This window comes from Pteropus vampyrus, unplaced genomic scaffold (assembly GCF_000151845.1).
Source record: "Pteropus vampyrus isolate Shadow unplaced genomic scaffold, Pvam_2.0 Scaffold70, whole genome shotgun sequence".
Taxonomy (NCBI): Eukaryota; Metazoa; Chordata; class Mammalia; order Chiroptera; family Pteropodidae; genus Pteropus; species Pteropus vampyrus.
In genome coordinates, this window is record NW_011888851.1 from 2,375,850 (window position 1) to 2,383,192 (window position 7,343).

The 7,343-nt window shown below is 33.5% G+C and overlaps 1 non-coding gene across 1 annotated transcript; it reads left to right on the forward strand.

Annotated features, from left to right (window-relative positions):
- The first annotated feature begins 6,099 nt into the window (after nucleotides 1-6,099).
- Nucleotides 6,100-6,250, forward strand: LOC111740932. Its single transcript, XR_002780813.1, has one exon. It is a non-coding gene; the product is annotated as a small nucleolar RNA SNORA62/SNORA6 family (small nucleolar RNA).
- Nucleotides 6,251-7,343: the final 1,093 nt, after the last annotated feature.

Sequence of the window (7,343 nt, forward strand, 5' to 3'; positions counted from 1 at the left end):
AAAGCTCTTATGATATAGCACAGTTGCCAGTTCATGGAGAAAACTTTGCAGTAAAAAATAATCTATTTTTTCCTAGCATAAGTGAAAAAGGCTAGATGCTGGTCCCTTTTAAGATATCGTTCTTTATTTATAATCCACATACACATATACCGTCTCTCTTCTTTTTAATTCCCAGATTTTAGCAAGGTGAAGGCAAATCATTCTTTTGAACTACACAGCTGCATGGTATTGTATCTACTCTCTGTGCAGGGCAGAAAGTCAAGCATGAGCAGAGAGACCCATGGCAAGTCTGAAATCAGACATCCCTTCGACACTGCTCCCCAGTTCTATGTTTAAGATAAGTACCTACAATCCCACCATGGCCAATCTTCTCCACCATCCTCTATCTCAATTAAAGAGCAGCCAAAAAAAAAAAAAAAGATCAAAAAAGACTCATTACCATTATACCCCAACTCAATCTCTTCAAATCAAGGAAAAGTTGAGAAGTAGACTCTTTGGTCAATTTTTAAAGGGCAAATCTAAGATTTTGTTTAAAAAGAAATAAAGCTCCTTTCTGATTTTTAAATATTTGAAAAAGTATCTTTAGATTATATGATGAGTCCTAAATTTCTACTTCCTAAAATAATACAACTTAGATTCTTTAGTGAAGAAAAAACAATGTTATTAAGGAGCTGCCCAAATAAGACTGAGCACCACCCAGAGCACATTTTCTCTCAGCATCACGTGATCATCACCACAAAGGATGCTGAAATAAGGATTCAACCAGGGAGTCAGAATTGTCTCCATTGGTGAGAAAGTGGCACCAAGTACAAGCTGAAAAAAAATTCTTCCACGGTTCCTACACCGAAAGGTCACTCCTGGCCACATTTTGTTTCTGAAGACAGAGAACTGAAGTACTTGTTCTTGTGAATTATTTTTTGTTCCTTTATGGAAACTCAATAGGGTAAAAATAACCGCTGCCCATTATCCCTTGCCTGTCATCTCTACCTGGGCTGAGGTGGTGGGAAAAGACAGGAAGAGCTCTTACAGATGTTGAATAGAAGAAAGGCCTTTTTGGAATGTGTTTGCATGACTCACAAAGAACAGTTATTCTTAGATTTCCCGTCACAAGGGATAAAGCTCTTTGTCCTACAATACAGGCTTTTACTTAAAAGGAAAACCCAAGGTCCATTCAAAACTAGAGCCCAATAATAAGCTCTCATTATAGTACCTGCCCCTGGAGTTACATTGTATCGCTCTTTACAAGCCTAGCATGTAAAGCAAAATTTTATTGTTTGCTTTTTTCATTTGTTCAGGTTGTGCCACCTGGAAAAATAGCAATTGCTTAATGTAGTAAATGATTTTAATTCAGTTATAGGAATTATCAATTTAGCAGTGTAATTTAATGGAATTAAATATGTAGAAAATTCATCACCTTTTTGGATCACCTCTGTAGAATCAGATCTTGTAATCAAATTTCGATCTAAGATTAATTATGTTTTAGATAAGCCAGTCTTGATTCCCAGAATTAATAAACCAATAGCATTTAGAAGCTATTTTCTAAAGGAGAGCACTGCTCTTTGATGGATTACATAGCAAGAGGTCAATGAAGACTGAAAGAACTTGGTTGGAATTCAAATGTATTGTCTCTCCAGTTTGCTTCTGAACTGGTTTCTTACACATTCTTAGATTTCTCTCCTTTTGGATACAGTCAGCTCATCAATGCACCTTTTTCTCTTGATCATTCTGTCCTGTTTTTTTTTTTTTCCTTCGCTATTCATTAAACATTTTTTTGAATACTCTCTTAGTGCCAAGCTCTATGTTGGGCATTATAGGCAAAGTGATAAAAGTACTCATGGAGCTCTTAATTTAGAAAGGAAGACAAATGAGAAAAATGTTATAATCCATAACGATCAGAGCTGTGAGAGTAGGAAGCTCACAGGGCTGTGTACATGAGAGAATAGGTGTCCAGAGCTCTTTTGGGTCAGAATATGCCTTTAGTAAAGGATTACCACTCTAATTCATAAAGAAGTAAGATGTCATTTCTATCTATCAATTAATTATCCATAGGGTCAGTGGAAGATGAGAAGAGAATGGTCTTCATACATGTTCCTTCTTCTGACTAGGAAACTTCCCTGACTAAATTCTCCTCATCTCTTAGGTCTCACTTTATTAACTCTCTCAGGAAGTCTTCCCTGACCACTTCTTTCTCAAGTCTATATTAGGGACAGTTTCCTTATGTGCTGCAACATCACCTTGAACTTACCTCTGAGGTAATTGTAATGGGATTGAACCCGATTATGCCTGATGACTGATAAATCTATCATCTCGTTAGGTCACATGTGATGGTGTCCCCTAAGGTGTGGCAAATTCTTCTATGCCGTGCATTCTTTATTGTTGTTTTATAATGGAATACTGAGTGGATACAAAATACTTAAATATACACAAATATAAGAAATAGAAACAACTCCCATTTAGCCACCTCCCATTTTAACAAAAGAACTCTACCTTACTTTTGCCATTTTTGTGTCTCAGGCACATTTCATCTTGCCTATATTTCTTCCTATTCAAGAGGATCATGTTGCTAAATTTGTTTTATCACTGCCTTGCTTCTTTTTATAGTTTTCTACATATATTAGCTCCTTAAATTTATTTCTTCATTAAACATTATGCTCCTGAATTCATCCAATTGTTGCATACAACTGTAATTTATTAATTTTTCTCAAATACATAGTATTATGTTATGTAAAGATATCAGAATTTATCATTTTTACTAATAATGGGCATTTAGTTAGTTTCTACGAATGGGTTTTTTGTTTACTTGTTTATTTGTTTGTTGGTATTTACAAACAGTACCATCTATTGATTATGTGTAAGAATTTTTTAAAAATATGTATCAAAGAGTAAAATTGTTCATCTTAATAGAAAATGTTAAGTTTTTTTTCCAAGCGTTACACCCATTAATACTCCCACTATCAGTGCATAAGTGTTTCAGGTGTTCCACAGCCTCGCCAATGCTTGAGAAAGTCAAACTGTTTTTCCTAATTGATAGAAATGAAAATATATCTCATTTTGGATTTGAATTGCATTTCCCTGATTTCTAATATGAGGCTGACCATTATTTCTTAAGTTCCTGGTCATTCATGATTCCTCTTTTGTAAAATCGAGTCATTTCAAGTCCTTTGTCCATTTTTCTTTTCTTCTGAATTGTTTTCTTGGGGTGCAGGGTGGGTAAGAGTTTTTAATACTTTTGGTATACAACTATTTTGAATATTTTTGTTTTGTAAATACATTTTCACATCTGTGGTTTTTTATTTCTTCTACAGTTTATTTTAATGAGAATAACTTCTCATTATAATACATTCAACTTTGTCTACAATTTAATAGGGTCATTTTAATATCTTATTTAATATATATTTCTTAAGACAGAGAGAGTATCTTATGTGGTCTTCTCAAAGTTTTATTGCTTTGATTTTCACATTTAAATCTTTAATTCACTTAGCATTAAGTGAACTCGCCTTATTCATTTAATTTCTGATATAAGCTGTTGAGTAAGGAATCCAATTTCTTTTTTTCTGAATGAAAACTAATAGTCCAAATCTAGTTAGTAAAAAATATACCCTTTCCACAAGGAGCTCAATACTATCCCTATTGTAAACTAGTTTTCTATAATGTCAGGGATATGTTTCTTTACATTTCTTTCTGTTCCAATGGTCCATTTATCTGTTTCTGAACAAATATATACCATCTTTATCAGTCTTGATAGCTGATATTGAATCTTAAATTATTAATCTTTTTCTTCAGAATTCTGGCTATTCTCAGGCTTTTCTTCTCAATATAAAATTTTAAATTAATTTTCCAAGTTTTATGAAAACACTTATTGGGATTTTGAAATTTATATATTTATAATATTTATAATATTGAGGTTTAAATTCACAAAAGTGATATGTCTCTCTATATAATTTTCTTTAATATCTTTCAGTAAAATTGTATTATTTTTTCCATTACAATCTGACAAATCTTATGTTATACCTATTCTTGAGTACCTAATATTTCTTAGAGATATTATAAAGAGCATATTATTATTACCACATTTTCTTCTTCCCTGTTGCCTGTGCTTAGAAAAGTAATTGGTTTTTATACTCAATTTTGCTTCCAGAAACATTGCTAAATGTTATGCTCCATATGTATGTATTTTTTTGCAATCTTTATGCCTTTCACTTATTTTTCTTGTCTTATTGCCTAAGACACAAAATAGAATAAAAGCAGTGCTAGAAGTTAGCCTTGTCTTTTATGATGTGAAAGAGAACATCATCTATAATGTTTCACTATTAAAATATTTTTAAGTATTTTGTTTAGATCTTATTTATTAAAGAGTTATTTTTTATTCCTAACTTACTAATTTCTTTTTTTTTTTTTTGCCAATGTTGAATTACATCAAGAGCTTTTATGACTCTATTGAGATAATATAGTTTTTCTCATTTAAACTTTTTATATTAAAAACTAATATAGCAGACTTTCTAATGTTAAACAAGACTTGCATTGCTGGAATAAGCTCAAATTATTTAAGATATATTAACCTTTTGGTATATTCCCAGTATTTTTTGCTAGTATCATATATAGAATTTTTGGATTCTTGCTCATGAATAAGATGGTTCTATACATTTTCTTTCTCTTTCTGTCCTCATCGGGTTTTACTATGCAAGATGAACAGTCTTCTAGAATTTTGGGGGGAGATGTTTTCTCTTTCTGTTTAGTATTCTCTAAGTTATTTTGAGTAAGATCAAAGCATTGCCTTCTTGGATATTTGATAAAACTTGTCCATAAGACTGTCTGGATTTGGCTTTTGATTTAGGGAAAGTTTTTAATTATTGATTCAATTTCTTTGTGTTAGCATAATTCAGTTGTTTACATTCTGTACAAATAGTTGTGATTAGCCACATATAACTACAATTTTTTCTGTGTTTTTTAACCTTTCCAATTATCTTGGTCATATGATTCTCTTATTTCTTTGTAATCTTTGCTACATCTCTAGTTATAACTTCATTTTCATTTTTGGTCTCTCTCGTTTTACTTGACCAAGCCTGCCAGAGGTTTTTTTGTTTTATTAGATTTTTTAAAACAAGAATTTGATTTAACAATTTTTGTCTTGTTTGTTTTCCGCTAAATTTATTTCTGGTTAGGTTTGTCTTTGTTTTCTGCTGTTTATTCTCATTTTTTATGGGGGTGGCTTACTCTGTTCTCTTTCAAATCCTTTAAGATGGGATCATGTGGTGAATTTTATTATTATTTGTAATCATTCACGTCACTCTTTTATATAAAAGGACTACTTATCTGCCCACTGATTTTGATATAAATTCTATAACTTGCTGTGGAAAATGGAATATGAACAGAATGCCAGTTCTTTTACTGCTGATTCTGAGTGGAAGCTTTAAGAAACATGTGAATAACTGGCATAGAGGCTGGACTTCCAGCCCCAGAATGGGAAGGCATCAGAGCCCAGCCTAGCTTATTTGAAGCCTCTGCTGAACTGTAGCTGACCCGAGATTCTGTGTAACATGAGCAAGAAATCAATTTTTATTGGTAGGAGTACTAAGCTTTTGAGCCTATTTGTTACTATAGCAAAGCTGACTGAAAGGGATATTAGTATTTTAACATGAGATGCTCCTATAACAAAAAACTGCAAGTCTGTATTGACCTTAGGACCAAAAGACATATTATAAAAGAAAACTGCTATTGGAGGCTGAAAAAACGATGACCCATAGCATTTGGCAAAGCTGCAATAACTTAGAAAGCAGATAATTTACCTAACGAATGAGTAGCTTTGGGGGAAGAGATGTCAAAACAGAATGTTACTACTCTGGCTTGGTTATTTTTTCCCCCAGAATTGTCAGATGAACTCAGAAAAGAATTGGGCTGCTTCGCCAACAGGGAAGAAGGAAAAATGAGAGCGACCAAGAATTGTAGGGATTGCAGAGTTGAGAAACAGAACTGTTTCAATTAGTAAAAGATAAATGGAAGTGCTTTGAGCAACAGAGGCATCATTGAGGTTTAGATAAAGATACATGCCCAAATAATGGTTATTGCCATTCATAATCTTTGATAAAAACACTGGCTAGTTCTGCACATTGTTAAAGCATGGAGTTGTGGCCATGGTCTAGCCAATGAACTCACAAGTTGGTAGTATGCTACATGAAGGGCAAGTTTTTCACTAACACCACAAACATCTCTGGCCTAATGAGTGGAGGTTGACAGTAATCCTTGAACAAGGGAAAGACAAAACAAAACAAAAAGAAATGCTGAATAGTTAAGGTGACCCCTAGAAAATTATGTTAGTTGGATAAAAGGGCTTAGCAAATAAGCGGTGCCCACAGTCTCCTTGAAGCCTGGTGGCTCAAGTTATCTGTAAGTCTAGAGAGAAAGACATATCTCAAAAAAAAAACAAAACAAACAAACAAACAAACAAACAGAACCCCAAAAACACAAGAGTGGGCAGGGAGGGCTGTTTGCACATGTGTCTGATTGAAATCAAATAATTTTCTAAAAACCACATTTATGAGAGTGTTTTTCTGATTGAAATCAAATAATTTTCTAAAAACCACATTTATGAGAGTGTTTTTTGTCAAAAGTTTCAATTAAACAAGATTAACTGGATTAAAGAGAATAACTATTAAGACATAAAACATCTTCTACAAGGACAGAGCAGGCTTAGCAAGCTGCTCAGCTCCCAATGCTGCATATTATCCAATGCTGTGATGAGAGGTGGCCAAGGAGTATAACAAAAAAAGACTCGGGCTTTTCCAGAAAAAGAAACCTAGGGAAACAATGATCTGAGCAAAATACAGGCCTAATCAAGTAACATTTCTTATCCTCTTTCCAATGAGAGTGTTGTTTGTTCCAGTCATCACTCACTGTCCCATGAATGTATATTTGAAGAAAGTGACCTTTTATTTGATCTTCAGATCTTCACCTGATGGAAAGATTATCATGAGACCCTAGGTTTTGAGCTTTGTGCCGAGATGGGGTGAGATACTCAAGGTTTTGTTATTAGAGGTGGGGGTGAATATCTTTGAATGCAGAAGGAAGGAAAAAGAATATTTTTGATCAAGATAGCACACAGTAGTGTATTTCCTTGAAACATATCTCATCCTGTTGACTTCGGGCTTGAGCCTGGACTTAACATTGGTAACAACGATGAAAGGAACACTTAATGAAAGGCGCAGTGTGTTAGGGAACAAATGAGAAATCAGCCAGAATACCCCAAATAGAGGAAGGATGGTAAGGATCTACAAGTTTGGAACCAAAATTTGTCTCAGCTCTTAAGAAAATGATCACTTTAGATTCACTGATTGAAATGTGAATTA